Consider the following 18,047-nt stretch of genomic DNA (forward strand, 5'->3'; position numbering starts at 1 on the left):
ATATGTACAATTCTGTAAAAGCTATGTGCAAAGAAATACTCATAACTCTTTACTGTTGGTCCAAATAGAAAAAAATAGTTTTTTGTACTTTTTGTTGTTTTATCAGCTATCAAATAAAATATATAAAAAAATTCCCCGTGGGCTTGGATGGAATTTTCGCGATTTAAAATTTAAAATCACCTTTTAACAATGATTAACCCCTTCGATTTTCTTATTTTTTTTTGTATTAAACTACGATCAATTACAAAAAATGTAAGTCCTATTTGGTAGTGGGATTCGAATGATTACTATTTTTTCTTAATTTTTTAAAATTTGTCAATACAATTTTTCCTTTATACCAGTTTGAAAAATTTGTTATTTTACCAAAAAAATAACAAATACATTTTCTAACATTTATTTTGTTGTTTTATTTAGACAACTTAAAAACTGCGTCAATTTTCGATTTTGAAAATGGTTTAGCAATTATTGGACCAGCATTAAAAGGTATTATTGAACGACGATTTTTTGTGCCCGCGATAGGTTTAGCCAATTCATATCTCAAATTCAACTATTCTTTCGTATTTAAATAATCATCTGAGAAAATCTCACTTTAATAATTGGTAGATTATCTGGCTCGGATGCCCATTCATATAATTCCCAAACCGTGGTTATTTGATTATCAACTTATTTAGTTTATTGTCCGTCTGGTACAATAACAGCTAAACCATTATCAAAATCGCAAAAAATCGAAGTTTTTAAGAAGTTTAGATAAATTCCCAAATAAAAGTACAAAACAAATGTTGAAATAATGTATATATTTGACGAAAAGTCAAAAAAATTTAACATTGATGAATCCAAGGTTTGCACTGTTATAAATCGCGAAATATTGCAGTGTACCACGAAATATGGCCATAGTTGAATCAAACGAAGAGTTTTTAACCAAAGCTGAAAAATGTGGCTAAAAAAGTTAATTTGCGAGGAAGCTATGACCGCGTAAATTAATAAAAATAGGTAAAAACGCGTTGAAGCAAACGAGTTTTTTTACGTTGTTGTTCGATTGGCGATTAAATCGTTTAAATTACGGATATCTGTCCAAAGTAAAAATAGAAGAATACAAAATGAACATTACGCCTCTAATGTATCACATTTCAAAATCTCCAATGTATCCACCTTTTATGTACGCTGACATTTTTAAGCCAGATTTTAGGTGTTTTTTGTATTTTTGATCTAACTGCGACGCGCATTCGGGTATTTCAGAAAACATATAATAGTATCAAAGTACTCGCGATTATGCATAATTTGATATGAATATATAATCCACTGCCAAAGGCCAAAATTTAGTGCGATATTTTTTCGAAAAACCCCATTTTTTGGGTACAGTATATATAATATCCTTTTGATTGTGCTGGAACCCCAAGATATTTTAGTTTTTTGACGGTCCGGATCATATAAATCATAGATCGTGAAAATCCATCCACTATAGCGACGAAAACAGCAACTGCAAAAACCGAAAATTGTGCGTAAAATATTTTTGAAAATATCGCGAAAATATCTTTTCCTTTTCAATGAAGAAACTAACATATCACTCGCGTTTTTGCGAAAACAGCGGTTTAAAAAATTTAGTGGCATGGGAGCTTTATCCGATTTATCCCAAAAATAGTGTGTGATGCTACATCCACGGTTCTTGATGGATTTTATTGAAATAGGTTTAGATCGATGTATCTTTTTATTGATGATAGTGAAATCGGATGCGCATAAAAAGTGTATGCAGTTTGTGCAAATTATAAGCGTTAAACAGCTTTTTGCACACTAATCTGCAGACGATGCTACATCTTAGCGGCCAAAGTAAAGAGAAGAAATCGCTGTATTGGTAAACCGCATGCGCATCAAATGATTTTGAGGATTTCGCGATTTACACACATTTCAAAATGAACATTACCCGATACAGTTTTATTTCAAGAGTATACCCCATTTAAAGGAACCCAACATTTATGTGAGCGATACCCATATCTTCCGCTGGATGTTAGCGTGTATTTGAGAAGTGATTAGAATAAAAAATGTGATTTTTTGCGTGAAATTTAACTAAAATAGAAGAATAACTCCGACCTATTTTTCCTACATTTTTTGGAATGGAATATTAAAAAATACTGACTTTTCCTCATATATACTTTATAGGGTCGCAAATGATTATTTCAATGCGTTGCAAACGGAAAAACAATCTTAATATACCCTTCCTACTATGGTGGAGGGTATAAAAAGGGAGTGATGTACCGTTTCAATACTCTACACCACTATGTGGGAAGGGTATTATAAGTTGGTTTTGGCCAAAAAGTGTGTAACGCGTCGAAATAATGGTTGCAGACCCATACTTATATATACCAAATTGAATGTATCGACGAGCTGAGTCCGTCTGGCTATGTGTGTCCGTCCGTCCGTCTGTCCATCTAAACCTTGTAATCACGGTACAGGTCACCAAATTTTGGGTGTTGATGAGGGTTCTGGAGGGGAAGAAGCCTATTGATTTTGGTGATGGTCGTATAATATTCTGGGGTCGGAATGGGCAAAAAACTTATTTGGAGAAAACGTCAACGTTTCATTTCAAAGATAATATCTCCGCATATATAAGGGTATATCAAAAGCAAAACCTGCTAATGAAAGTAGAAAATATCACCTTTACAGCGATGTGTAGTAGGTTGTCGTAGGTGGTTAAACAAAGAATATATCACAATAGTCGCTAATAGAACCCAACTTTTAATTTATGCGATTTTAATTATAATGACGCTATCAAAGCTTTGGTTGGGTAGCTTCCAAAAGTAAAGCCTGTCTATGAAAGTAGAATATCCCACCTTTACAATGATGCAAAGTAGGTTGGCGTAGGTGGCCCACATGAAGGTCCCACAGAGGAAGAAGCGTATTACTTTTGATGATGGTCGGATCATATCCAGGGGTACATCCCATTTTCCGATTTTTTGTAATCACGCTACAGTTCGCAATTTTGATCGGATCGTCACGATTTTTTTGGGAGTTGATGCGGGAAGAAGCCTATTAAGTTTGGTGATGGTCGGATAATATTCAGGAGCCGGAATAAGCAAAAAGCTTATATGGGGAAAAGTCAACGTTTTTTCTTATTCGAATATATCTGCTTCTGGTAGGAGTATTCCAAAAGGAAAGGCTGTCAATGGAAGGAGAAAAGATCTCCTTTATATTGATGCAAAGTATGTTGGCGTAAGTGGGCAAACAACCATATATCGCAAAAGTCAGTAATATATCCAATTTTTCCATTTTTTGTAATCGCGCAACAGGTTGGAATTTTGATCGAATAGTCACGAAATTGTTGGGGTTGATGGGAGTCGGTAATGCATCCAATTCCTCAATTTTTTTGCAATCACGCTACAGGTCGCAATTTTGATCGGATGGTCACGAAATGTTGGTTGCTAATGCGGGTCCCAGAGAGAAAGAGGCATATTATTTTTGGTGGTAGTCGGATTATATTCCCTAAAAGAAATGTTTACCAGTGAAAAGCTTATGCACAGGGGTAATGGTGTAGGCCCCGTCCCGACTATAGCCTTTGCTCACTTGTTTTTCATATTGTTATACCCTCCACCATATGGAGGGTATGTATAATTAAATTTGTCATTCCGTTTGTAACACATTGAAATATTCGTCGGAGACCCTATAAAGAATATATATTATTGATCAGCATAAAATTCTATGTCGATTTGACCATGTCCGTCTGTCTGTTTGTTGAAATCAAGATACAGCTCGCAATTTTAAAGATAGAGAGTCAAAATTTGGTACAGAAGTTTTTATTACTTGCAGGATGGTTGGTATTGAAAATGGGATATATCGGTCCACGTTTTGATATAGCCCCCATAGAACGGTACCTCCCGATTTTCGGTATTTTTAATGTTTTAGCTTCATTATCCTACCAAAATGGCTGAAATTTGGTACGTAGTCTTCTTTAGGGGTATAAAACTTTCCCCCCGAATTTTGTCGGTATCGGTCCACACCTTCATATAGCCCCCATTGAACGGTACCTCCCGATTTTCGGTATTTTGAAGGTTTTAGCTTCATTATCACCGAAATGGCTGAAATTTGGTACTTAGTCTACGTTGGTGGTATAAAACTTTTCCCCAGAACTTTGTCGGTATCGGTCCATGCCTTCATATAGCCCCCATAGAACGGTACCTCCCGATTTTCAGTTTTTTGAACGTTGTGGCCTCAATATTCCACCGAAATGGCTGAAATTTGGTATTTAGACTTCGTTGGGGCTACTCAAACTTCCCCTTCAAATTTGTCCGTATAGGTCCACGCCTTCATATAGCACTCATGGAAAAGTACCTCTCGATTTTTCGTATTGTGAAGGTTGTGTCTTCAATATTCCATCAAAATTGCTGAAATTTAGTATTTAGTCTTCAATGTTATATAAAACTGTTCGCCAGAAATATGTCTGTACAGGTCCACGCTTTCATATTGCCCCATTTCTGACTAAAATTCGTCGGAATAGGTCCACGTTTCGATATAGCCCCCATAGAACGGTACTTTCCGATTTTCATAATACTGAAGATTGTGACGTCAATATCCAACCGAAATGGCTGAAATTCGTTATTTCGTCTTCCAAGAGTTATAAAATATTCCAGAAGAGTATTAAAAGTATAGGTCCACGTCTTCCTATATTCCCATAGAAGCGTACTTCTTGATTTTCGGTATTTTTTAAGTTTTAGATACATTCTCTTACCGAAATATAGGAAATTTGGTATTTAGTCTTCTTTGAGCCTAAAAACTTTCCGTCAGAAATTTGTCGGTATAGACGTTTTAAACAAGTAAAAACTGAGATATACCCTCAGCCTGTGTATATTGAAATTTTTTTCCAAAAAACGTATGTATTTAGGCGGTTTTACAAATGTTGGATGTATGAACCGACTAAAATGTTGATTAGGATTAAAGATCAAAAGTTTTGCGGAGGAGATACTTAAAGAAATGGATCGACATTGACCATTATGGACGTGGATCTCCAGCCACTACATATGGTGCATTAGGGGGTATTTGAGCCTTTCGTGCTGTTTGATCAAGAAGTATGGACTTGCCCCTAAAAAAATTTTACCATCGCAATTGAGGCAGAGAATGCAAGTTGCTTCAACAAAAATCAAAGTGATTCCATACTAGGTCTGAAAGTGAACTTGTCCGAACTTTTGTGTGGGAGGTACCGGATGAAGTGGTCAAATATAGTCCATATTTGAACCTGATCTATGTCTGGTAGATATATTAGGATGTGTAAAGTATGGACCAATTCGGCCACTTCCTTCAAGAGTTACCGTACGAACAATTTTTCCGAACATTTTTGACTTTTGTGGGGGAGGTAGTTGAAGGAGTGGACCGATATGGCTTATCTTCGAACTTAAACTAAGGTTGGACAAAATATTACGAACGCCAAATTTTGGATCGAATCGGTTGATCCGTTCGAGAGTTATCGTGAGCTCCAACCACCTCACACGGTGTCATAGGGTTTTTTTTTACAACTCTTAGGCTATTTCTTAGGAAGTGTGGACTTGTTCTATTGAAACTTGTACCGTCGTATGGGGAGCAGTGAATACATGTTGCTGAAACAAAAATCAAACCGATTCGAGAGCAGGTCCTAAACTAAACATATCCCAAATTTTGTGTGGGAGGTACCCGAAGGAGTGGACCGATTGAGTCCATATTGGAACCTCATTTAATCCTGGTAGACATTTCACGATTTGCAAAGTATGGACCAAATCGGTTACTCCCTTCAAGAGTTATCGTACGTACAAAATTTCCGAACATTTTCGAACTTTTGTGGGGGAGGTACCGGAAGGAGTGGACCGATATAACCCATCTTCGAACTTAAACCAAGTTTGGACAAAATATTACGAAAGCCAAATTTTGGATCGAATCGGTTGATCCGTTCGAGATTTATCGTGCCCTCCAGCCAGCCAGACAGACAGACGGACGGACATTGCTCAATCGACTCCAAATTGTCTAAAACACATTTCGTCTAAAACCATTATCTCGATGTGGCACATTTTGCCCGTATGAAAGTGTATATACCCTCGTTAGCATAAATGCTGAGGGTATAAAAATCCCCCATAGAATGGTGCCTCACATTGTTTTAACGAAAATGCTGAAATTTAGTATTAAGTCTTCTTCATAGTCGAAACGGAACTAATTATACCATTTTACTTCAATACCACTTGTGGTGGAGGGTATAACAAGTTCGGCCGGCCGAACTTAACGCCGTTCTTACTTGTTAATTTTATAATTGCTTAGTTGCAGAGCGTTTAAAATATTTACAGGGAAGACATTCGAACTAAATGGACTATAAACCGACCCCCCATTTTAAAATATATAAATATGATTTTTTTAAGTTTAAAAGTAGTTTTGCCAGTGTTCATTTTCAGGCGATTGAGGTGTAGGTTTCATAAACAGTGGATCTAATTATTCCACTGCACAAAAACTTAATCCGATTGGAATATTCGTGTCATTATCTAGAGGAAATTAATATTGGAATCTCAGGAATTATTGGCTTCCCATAGCAAAATAATCATTACCAACAGCCCTTATACTGCACTTAAGGGAACATTTTGAACATTTTGGGAGATACTTAAATGGTTCATCTTCGATAGGGCCAAGACATGTCTTAGACTTTGTCATGTTAAAACCGATTTGAAACTAGGCTTGGTTTCTTCCATCCCCTATGTGACCTATTTATTAGAATTAGATGGTGTTGGTCCCATTTACATACCTTAATTAAACCTGACTACTTCATACTTACCTTTAAACCACGAAATTAAACAATTGTTTTGTATTTTAACATTAATAACATTTATTGTATTTATTTTCAATTTTCATGACAGATTTCCACACCACCTCTGAGGTACTGTCACAATGGCGCGTTACCCATTTATTTTAAATGGCTGGTTCCCCAAATAGGCCTATCCACCATTTAATTGTTTTTTTTATTGGAATTTTATTTTGTGAGGTTTTCGGGTGGGTTTGTCAAATTTGTTAGATTTTTCTATGGTTTAGGGGAAAGATTTGGAAGATTTTTTTGTGTGGAAGTGAAGACATTAGCAACCATTCAAAATTTCAAAGGGAGACACTCATGTGAGTTGAAAGAATGCAAAAAAACGGACGGATAGGCTATGAAATTCTTATGAGAATGGATGCTATCTATGTCTTCAAAATGTGGTTGTCGAATTGGAGGAGGAAATTCTTTAGAGAATAATGATCTTTGATATTGTTTTATGAATCGGGGGAAGAACAGCAGCATTAAAAATAATTTATGAAGCTATACTTTTGACATCATTTTTGATTTGGTGTTTTTTTGATCCCCACAAAATAAAACCCAGCTGAAAGAGAATGAAATGTTATTGGCAATGGGAAATTTTAAATTGTTTTGTGGTGAAATGTGTTTATTAAAGTGACTGAAAAAAATAAAAAAAACACAAATAATAACACCTGCAAAGAAATTTGAAAACAAAATAATAAAAATAAATAATAGTTTCAATTGTTCTAACTTCCAAGTTATAGAAGTCCCCGGATTCACACTTACCCAAAATACTTACACTGCAGGTATTTATACTTACACCAACAGCTTTGCTTTTTCCATGGAACGAAGTCTCCTTTGGTGTTTTGAAGAAAAAAACGTGTCGTTGAAAACACCTTTAAACCTAAGGAAATTTGGTTATATCTCTTGGCTTGCTATAGGGATTAAGTCTCAATATTTTATTAAAAAAAATATTTAAACGCACTTGATTTTAACGCGAATTTCTAATAAAACAGTAAAGACATAAATCCCCTAGTAATTGCCAAAAGATTTACCACACTCAAGACGTAGAAAGTAAATTTTATAAAAATTGAAAAAAAATATTTCCATTGAACTTGGATTGGAATATATATTTTTATGATGGATATTTATACTTACAATATTTGTGGAATTAAATTTTTTAATATATTATTTCAGTTATGTTGACATTTTTTAACTTATATATAAACTTATACTATAGCTAAATAAAATTTAGTCGATTAAACCGACCACCATATATATATATGAGTAAATGAAGGAAGTAACGAAAGACCATGATATGCAGCTGATGTTGTTGTGTCACCTGTGAAAGAAAAGAATTTCTGGTCGATAGAACCGACCTTAGTTAGAAATAATATATATGGAATTTTATAATTATATAAAAGTATACATGATCATTATATTTGTTGTAGTTATGTTTTGAATTTTTTAGTATTATTATTCCTTAATTTTGTAGCCGATTGAATCGATTTTGTATAATTTATTGTTCTTTTACCAACTTACCACAATCAACGTGAGATAGAGAGTGCTTTGTTCTGCTTATAAAATTTCCAAATAAATTTCATCTTCTAAATTACCCATGCACTGAAAGTTTTCTTCCAGTAATACTGAACTTTCGCAAAAAGAGGTAGAGAAATTAATTATGTTTGTTATATACTTTCTCCTTTCAATTAACTAAGATTTTCTTTGTGAAATAAATCGTTCCGTGCCTTAAGCTGGAGATATAAAAGGTCTAAAATAAGTCTAAAAATCTCAGCAAAATTGTTTTCATTCTATTCACCAAATGGAACTATGTCATTAATTTCGTTCGTTGGTACATTTTCATTCAATATTACATTTCGAAGAATATGCGCTCGTTCAATCGAATAAACTAGAAGAACTATTGGTCTGTTCCTTTACTTTTGAAAATGGTAAAACAGGCAAAAGCAGTAAAAGTTGTAAACTGCTCCCATATGAATTTTATGGTGTCTGATGTGAAGGAACGCTTTTCGAGTAAAAAGTGGTAAAACTTGAAGATTCTTGCACGTAAAGGAACAGAGCTTATATAAAAGAGTAGAGCTAAAAGAACGGGAAAATCTTAAAAGGCGATATAATTCATTCATATTTATTTCACTGAATCATTCCTTTGGACTAGTTCGTTCATAAACACCACAACGCTAACCCTTGGCGAGCTACCTAAGCATATATGAATTCTATTTTAATGCTTGGTTTACATTTACGAAATCCACTCGATTTCAACTGTCAATTCCATTGATTAAACGTCAAACGAAATCCAATGGATTTCAGATGAGTTTTCATTTGACGTATACGCAAAGGAATTGACAGTTGAAATCGAGCTGATCAATCTCGTTCATTTCGTTAGTACGCCACTTCTAGTTAAGACTATCATTTTCCTGTGAATATCGTTCATGCTATCTCTTCTCATCCATCATCCATTGTCAATGGTTAACTAAGAAATAATTCATTGCTAATTTTTCTTACTTTATTTCATCTTAATTCGTTTAATGTAAGATTTAAAATTATATTCATTCGATCAAATTAATAAATTCGAAGAGCTATGTAAAGGCAAGGAGCTAAATGAACGATCTAAACGAATGAGATGGATATGGTTTCGTTCGTTCATTTCACGGAATCGTTCTTTTGAACTAATAACAATAACCTTGAAACAGAATCAGCATTTTTGCGGCAAAATAATATATACATCAAATAACAGGTTCAGACCTCCTTCGTCCTTCAGTTGAATTTAGTGTATCACTTAACCACCCAGCAAAAAACTTTGGAAGTTGTGCAATTGGAGTTATGATTTCACAACATCTTTCGATGTAGTCCAACAGAGTTATGAAAAATTCACTTCGTTCGATACATTTTATAAGCAGTTGCTGTAGAGATCCCTACAGAAAAAAAACCAGTTGGTTGATCCCTAAAAATTTCTTCAAATATATATAATAAAGAAATAAAAACTTAAGTTGCGAACATTTTTGCGGTAATTCACGAGACGGAAATTTTTAATGGAGCGGAGTTGGAGTCCATGTCGAAAGCTGAACTAGTAATGGGTAGGCAACATAAAAAAACCTATTGGATGATGAAGCAAAATCAGATGCGCTTGGATTAAATTTGTGTTTATTTGTTTGTGTGTAATAAATGCATTTTTTGTTCCTTCAAAATAGTCTGGCTTAATCCCATTGTTGTTGTTTTATTATTTTAAAACAACTAATTTATTAGTGGAAATGCATTTTATTCATTCTGGGATATTTCGCAATGGCTTGCCTTTTAATTGCCTCTTTAGACTTACTAAAAATCCAATCCGAAGAGTGCCTTTAAATTCAGTCCAAAACCCTACATCAAAAGCTGTGATTTGGATCGAAAATGGACTGCATCCTAGCAGTGTGCTGTGGACAAAATGGAGTGTATCCTAGCTGCGCGCTCCCTTGTAAAATTCATAAGTGAATTCATAGAAAAAGATACTCCAGCGGCTCTTGTACTGTACACTTGTAGTGATTCAACTGCATCCGTGGATGCAAACTTTTTGGTGGGCAACTCCAACAGTTTCGCAACATCGTCATGCAAGTATCTTCTTAATACTTGTTGTTTTTTTTATATTCATAGAATTGTTATTCGTATTTAAACAAAAATTTATTTCGGCTGTAGAAATACAATCCCATATGACTGTATTGGAAAGTGTACAGTTGCGAATTAAAAGGAACATCAGTTTGGCTCCGTTAACAGGCAAAAAGACTCAGATATGTTCAGTGTCTTGCTTCACAGCAAGGATCCCAGCAAGTTCATTTTTAAAAGTCGAACTAAAATGAACAATGCTTCCTCAGACTATTTGAGAGAAGTCTGAAAGAGATAACTTGATCTCCGAACTCTTATTAAATGAGAAACTAGTTCACTTTTTTTTTAAATTCGAACTAACCGGAAATAAACTTTCCAAGACTTTCAAGAAGTTTTTATATTCCCGGTGATCATAATACCTCTTGGGTAATAGGTAATAATAAGGTAATAAAAAGAATATACTTCCTAAGATAGAACAGATCTACCTAAGTCCCGGGCCACCCTAGAATAATTTCACTGAAATTTTAGCATGAAATTATGAGTCTCTAGATTGAGTTCCATAGTAGAGTAAAATCATGAAATTGCTGTAATGGGGATTTCGGCCTAAGAACACCTAATTTCATGAAATTTTTTAATGAAATTTACTTAAGTGTGGACCGGGACTAATGTCGTTTTCGCAACATAAACATAAAGTCCTTTAAGACAAAAAGCAGCTTTAAGACAAAAAGCGAACTATTATGAACTGAAGATCTCAAGATAAATTAAAAATTTATTCACTCGATAGGCCAACTAAAACGAAATAAACTTGCTAAGACTTTCAAGAAAATTTTCAGAATTCAGTCAGATCTTTCTGAACATAAGATATATTATGTTCAGAAAGATCTGACTGAATTCTGAACCAACAACTGAAAATGTACAGAAAGCCTTCAGAAATGTGAAAAAATAGAGATGGCCATTGTAAGGCTACAACCACAAAATTTGATGACAATGACCTTTCTTCGCCATAACAGAGTCGTTCAAGATAAAAACCAGGCTGAGCTGTACTTTAATGACAAACTGTACTTAATGAGTTCAGTTTTGAAAGACGAAATAAAATGAACTAAAATTCTCAAGATGAAAGTGAAAAACGTTTGAAATTTAAAAAAAATCAAATGTTAATTTAAATTGAGTCAAAACTTTTTGACAAAAATCTATCTTGGTTTACTTTTGAAAATCTATCTTGGCAACAAAGATCAAACCATTTTCACAACTTATCCAGAATAACCCAATAAAATACTGAACGGTCGATCAACATATCCACGATCGACTGTTCAGTTTGTTTTGGGTCTTGATCCACGATCTGAAAGTATCTGAAGAAAAAAAGACTGAGCTTTACTAAAACACCGAACTGCAGAAGTAAACGGAACTAAATGACAAACTGGTTGACTTTTGAAAACGGGTCTAAATATACTGACGTTTTGAAGATGGAATAGAAAAGCGTTTGTAATTTGAAGAAATAGTTTAGAACTTCTCAAGATAAAAGAGAAAAACGTTTGAAATTTAAAGAAAAAATTCAAATGTTAATTTAAATTGAGTCTGAACTTTTCTGCAAAAAATCTATCTTGGCAACAAAGATCAAGCCATTTTCATAACTTGTCCAGAATAACCCAATAAAATACTGAACGGTCGTCCAACATAGCCACGATCGACTGTTCAGTTTGTTTTGGGTCTTGATCCACGATCAGAAAATATCTGAAGAAAAAAAGACTGAACTTTAGCTAAACATCGAACTATAGAAGTAAACGGAACTAAATGACAAATTGGTTCACTTTTGAAAATCTATCTTGGCAACAAAGATCAAACCATTTTCATAACTTGTCCAGAATAACCCAATAAAATATTGAATGGTCGATCAACATAGCCACAATCGACTGTTCAGTTTTGTTTTGGGTCTTGATCCACGATCAGAAAGTATCTGAAGAAAAAAGACTGAGCTTCACTGAAACACCGAACTATAGAAGTAAACGGAACTAAATGGCAAACTGGTTCACTTTTGAAAACGGGTCTAAATATACTGACGTTTTGAAAATGAAATAGAAAAACGTTTGAAATTTGAGAAATAGCTTAGAACAAAAAAATCTCTCTTGGAGTCACAGATAATATAATTAATAATAAGAAAATAGAATAGTCGTGGTTAGGTTGTCTCGCTCTACTAGCAGAGCATATTTGAAGAAAAACGTCTTTCGAATATCGTTTCGTCAGCATTACAAAATGCTTCCAATATAAAAACAAAGTTTGCCCACAATCAGCGAACGTAAAAATACTTTAAATAACGTTTCCAATCGTTTCGTTTCGTATTTTCCATAGGAACAATACAAAACGGAACATAACCCACGTTGGCCGAGCTCGCTGTTTAGTTTTGTTTTGTTTACATTCGTGAGTGCGAACAAAACGAAAAGCGAAAAGTACTCAACTTCACAAGAGCAGATAGAAAACGGAATAGTACTAAACACATGTGAATAAATCGAAAACGTTTGGTGGTTGATAAAATTCACTGTGGTATACTCATGCTGACTTATCGGGTAGTTAAGCAATCACATGTGTGTGTGCCTGAGTGTGTCATTGAGCATAACGCACAGCAAACGTTTGCCAAAAATTCTTTTTGTTTGGGTGGTGAATGAAACAACTCGGCAACGCATAGCCGAAGTACATTTCAGCAATCGTACAGTTTTCATCTTTTTACATTGAAAAGTTTGTGGTATTGTTTTGGTTGTGAGAATTCAGAGAAGCTGAAAAGTTTGTGGCTTTGGGTGCTTAGTACGGGAATTGTTTGTTTCCGTTCATTGTATAGAAGTAAGCGGAACAAAATGACAAACTAGTTCACTTTTGAAAACTGGTCTAAATATACTGAAGATTTGAAAATGAAATAGAAAAACGTTTGAAATTTGAAGAAATAGTTTAGAACAAAAAAATCTCTCTTGGAAGCACTGATAATATAATTTTCAAAGATTGTCCAGAATACTCGTAAAACTGAAAAGTCGTGGTTAGGTTGTCTCGCTCTACTAGCAGAGCAAATTTTGAAGAAAAACATCTTTTGAATATCGTTTCCTCAGCATTACAAAAAGCTTTCAATATAAAGACAAAGTTTGCCCATTGATTGATTGATCTATGGAACTAAAGAGAATTAAATGAAAAACCAGTTCACTTTTAAAAACCGAACTAAATGAACTAACGTTTCAAAGACTTTAGAAGAAATCGGAAAAAGAAAAACGATTTAAATTTCTATAAAATATTCAAATTTCCGTTAGAATACTTAAAACATAACTTGAAAACAAAAATCTGAAATTTCTGGAACATAAAATTACTAAAAGAAGAACTAGTTCATTTAACAGAAGTTTTATTAAGAAAATCGTTCAGAATGTCAATAAAATATTGACATTTCCATAGTCCGTGTTTATACAGGGAAAGTTGATGGGAAAGAAAATAGAGTTTATGGGCGAGGGAGTAGAGAGGAATAAGAGGGGGTACACACACCTCTGTACTGGCAAATTCTGTTTTGTTTCGTTTTTCTTCGTATACAACCTGAAGTTGGCTGCAGATTTGTTTATGCATTTTCTTTAATTTTATTTTCTCTGTCGAGAAACAAACAACAGCGAAGACAATTAAAAAAAACCTTTTGGAGGAAAAACTATTTTTTTATCAAAAACAATTCGAAATAAGTGGAATTATCAAAACTAAAATGCAATTCAAGGATTCCTTTAATAATTAATTGTTTATCACTCACGTCTATTTTTTACTTTTTATTACAAGTTTGCCTTGGCTTTGTTTTTGAACGGCGCATTGAGAAAATGAGTGTGAAGAATAATAAGAAACATTATAAAATTGACATAAACATGATTTCCGTGTCTAAACAACAAGGAAATTTTAAAAGAAATTGAGAAGAAAAATTTTCTTTCCAGTTTGAATGTCTAAACACGGTCATAAGAATACAGTCAAAGATCTGCAATTTTTCAGAAATGGCATAAACCCAGCAAAAAGATGAACAAGAAAATACTCCACTTCATAAAAAATAAAATAATGCACGTATATTTTCTATGAGCAAAAGAGAGACTTCAAGAAATGAGTACAGCTTCAGTAAATTTTTACCTTGATGGATGGATTCGGCTATGAATATTTTCTCTTTACGTAATGTAAAAAATATGGTTATCACATTTGATGAGGATATTTTCCACTGACGAAAAATTTGTCAGAAACATCAAATTTTTCGTCAGTGGAAAATATCCTTCAAAGAGAGCTTCAGAGCACAAGGCGGTCGTGCTAGCTAATACACCATTAATTTATTTTTTTTTTAAATTCATGAAAATGTCTAATATAGGTCGTCGAACCTACATAAAAAAACATAGTAAACATAGTAAATTTCAAAGCAAACGTGGCACCAACATTCTTGCTTGCTGACAAAGCGAGCTAATAGATGGCGTTTTATGTCATGAGCCTTCAACAAGAGCGCTCCATGTAGCATCATGTCGAAACGGTTAGGAAATCTTGACGAATATTTTTAAGCCATGAATACAAAAACTAACATTGTACACATAGGAAAGGAATCTTTTTAAATCAAAAATTTTCTGAGAGCATGGTGGAGTAATGTAACGCAGTGACACAAAAGGTATGGTTTCTTCAACAATGTATGTTTTTAAATATTTGCAATAACCCATTTTTGTCTCAGAATATCTCAGTTTCAACAATATTCCTTTTCTGCGTGTAGCCTTCTTGCTGAAAACTATCGTTCCAGGTTAACGTTATATCAAAACACAGATAATAATGTATGGTACCAGGAAGAATATACATGTTTAAAGCATAACATATATTGTATTTGTATTGTGTGTCATACTTCCTTAAATGGGGTTCAGATTATTTAATTCATTAATAATATTTGTTGTACTTTTAAAATATGATTACAGAGACCATATACCTTTTCTACTTAAAAAAATTTAAATCTGACTATTCAATATGAGAAAAAATATATCAATATAGTTCACTTTGTAAAAAATTTTTGAGAAATCGTTGCGACGAATTTTTATTTAGGTGTTGTTAATTAATTTTTTGAAACCAATGTTCGATGTAAAGATAATCCTCTAAAATCTCACTTTGAGTTCATAATAGTATAAATCCTATCTTGTGGAACTTAATTATCATGTTCCTTTACACTTCATTCTACTTACATTTTCTTATCTTTCTTTACACATACCCGACGGGAAACATCAAATATATATGTCATATTATGTATATATCTTCTAGTCGTGATTTCGTGATAAGGTTTTTTTTTGGTTTGATTTCGGCGGTAATATTATATCAAAAATACTTTAAACAAGAGTACTTACATCTTCTTCATCCATTATTATTAAGGTTTTGGTATTATTAGGTTACGGTAAATGGCACTATGCGATTCTACTTTGTAAATCGCTTTTTTTGAGAAAAATAGCGTAGAAATTTTGGTCTTCAATAGAGAGATAGAGTGAAAGATTTGACGACTTGTGTTGCTGGTCCTTTTCTATGAATTTCCATCCAACTTCAGAAAAATGTGTGAGATTGTTTTAATTTTTCCAGTGTGTAGTATTTGTTGTAATATTTATCGTCGTCGTAGTACTCAACTCGAAACATGTTATATCCGTTGTTGCTCCTGCTGTAAAGCTTCCAAATATTTTTTATATGGCTGAATGACTTTAGTTTTGCTTTGATTTTCGTTGAAATATGGCAAGATTTGTTTGTTTAAATAGACATGACTGTTTCTTCTTCCTCGTCGTCGTTTGCTTCTTCTTCTACTACTTCGTCGAAGATTGACTGATTCTAGAGATGCAGTGTTGTAACAACTTATTGCTGTTGTTGTTGTATGACAAGATTAGTGTGATGTAAAGCGTAAGAAAAGTAGATAGACTCCAATCGCCGGTAATTTTGTTGAGCTAAGAACATAATCCAAAATCGGGCATGTTGGGATATGTTCTTAATTAAGCAGTATTAGCCTGGAAGAGAAGAGAACAAAGAGGAAGATTTATAAGAAAAGTAAAAAATATATATGAGGTATAAATATGGTAAACTGTATCAGTCCCTTTGAGTAGAGGTGTGATTAACACTTTAGGGTCATCGAGAAGGTGTAATTTTTTTTAAACAAGATATTGAGAGAAATATTAAAACTCTTTAAAAAAGTGCGTTTTAAGAGCTATAGAACCATTGATAAATTCTGTGAAAAAAAATTAAAAATCTTTACAAATATCACACTTATGCGTTCAATGGGAACTCTAAAAGTTCAACATCCTATGATCTTTGGAGTAGTAAAAAAATATTTGAGATCTTTAAATTTTTGAATGAAAAATTCATTTACAAAATCCAAGCCATCAGAGTTTAAAGAGCTGTGAAAAATCCATGCATTGACAGAAAAACATTGCATGAAAAATTCTTTTAACCAATCCACGCCTTCAGAGCTTTGGGAAGCTGCGAAAAATTCCACGCCTTCACAGAAACAATAAATGAAATTTCTTTTTTAAAAATGCATGCCTTCAGAGCTTTGGGAGCTGTGACAAATTTTAAAAATTCTTAAAAATACATGCATTCAGATCTTTGGAGAGCTGTAAAAATTCTTCGCCTTGACAAAAAAAAAAACAAAATAAATAAATGAAAAAATGTCTTAAAAATATGTACATATATATGTATACTCCTTCAAAGCGTTGGAGAGCTGTGAAAAAATCCGCTTGTAGACAGACATACTTAAATTGAAAATTATTTAAAAAAAATATACGCCTTCAGAGCTTTGGAGAGCTGCGAAATAATACACATCTTGACAGACAAAATTAAATTATTCTGAAAAATACACCCATTCAGAGCTTCGGAGAGCTGCTAAAAACAAGCATTGACAGATAAAATTAAATGGAAAGAAAATTCGTTTAAAAAATTTACGCCTTTAGGGCTTTAGCAGCTGTGAAAAATTCCCGTACTTGACAGAAAAAGTTAAATAAAAAATTGTTAAAAAATTCACTCCTTCAAAGTTCCTGGCCTTGGCAACTTTTAGAGCTGTGAAAAAATTATTTTAAAATTTTTTAAAAAAATTAACTCCTTTAGAGCTTAGGACCTTTTTAGAAAAATTTACGCCTTCGTAGCTTTTGGGGTGCTATAAAACAATTTCGCGCCTTGAGAGCTTTTAGACCTCTGAACAAAAATTTAAAATATTTAGAAAAATCCACGCCTTCAGATCATAGGGGAGCTGTGAAAAACTCTTTAAAAAAGTATTTAGAAAAAATCCACGTTTTCAGATCCTGAAGGACCTGTGAAAAATTCCTCGCCTTGAGAGGTTTAAAGCTCCAAAAATTGTATTAAACATTTTTAAAAAAAAATCATGTGAAAAATTCGACGTCTTGAGAGCTTTGGAGCTCTAAAAATTTTATTAAAAATATTAAAAAACTAAATCCACGCCTTCAGAGCTAAGGGGTTGAAAAATTATTTAAAATCAAAATCACTGAAAAATCACTTATTCAGAACTTAGTGGTGAAAAATGTCGCACCTTGAGAGCTTTTAAAGCTCTAACAAATATCTTGAAAAATCCACGACTTCAGAGCTTAGGAAAGTTGCGAAAAATATCACACCTTGAAAGTTTTGAAAAATCCACGCCAGCTTTTCGAGCTGTGTGAAATCCTTTAAAATATCCAAATCCTCAAAAAGA

General features: G+C 33.5%; 1 protein-coding gene and 1 long non-coding RNA gene across 3 annotated transcripts in view; one reads left to right on the forward strand and one right to left on the reverse strand.

Moving 5' to 3' along the window:
* Positions 1-18,047, forward strand: part of LOC141393653 (uncharacterized) — a 121,860-nt gene that overhangs the window by 83,313 nt on the left and 20,500 nt on the right. The gene's annotated exons all lie outside the window — the stretch shown is intronic.
* Positions 8,254-18,047, reverse strand: part of LOC141393655 (uncharacterized) — a 174,384-nt gene continuing 164,590 nt past the window's right edge. For both annotated transcript variants that reach the window (XR_012410153.1, XR_012410152.1), the window contains exon 2: positions 8,254-16,356. This is a non-coding gene — a long non-coding RNA (uncharacterized lncRNA). The remainder of the gene's footprint in view (positions 16,357-18,047) is intronic.

The sequence above is a fragment of the Musca autumnalis genome, unplaced genomic scaffold (genome assembly GCF_047663935.1).
Source record: "Musca autumnalis isolate F117 unplaced genomic scaffold, ASM4766393v1 scaffold_2, whole genome shotgun sequence".
Classification (NCBI taxonomy): Eukaryota; Metazoa; Arthropoda; class Insecta; order Diptera; family Muscidae; genus Musca; species Musca autumnalis.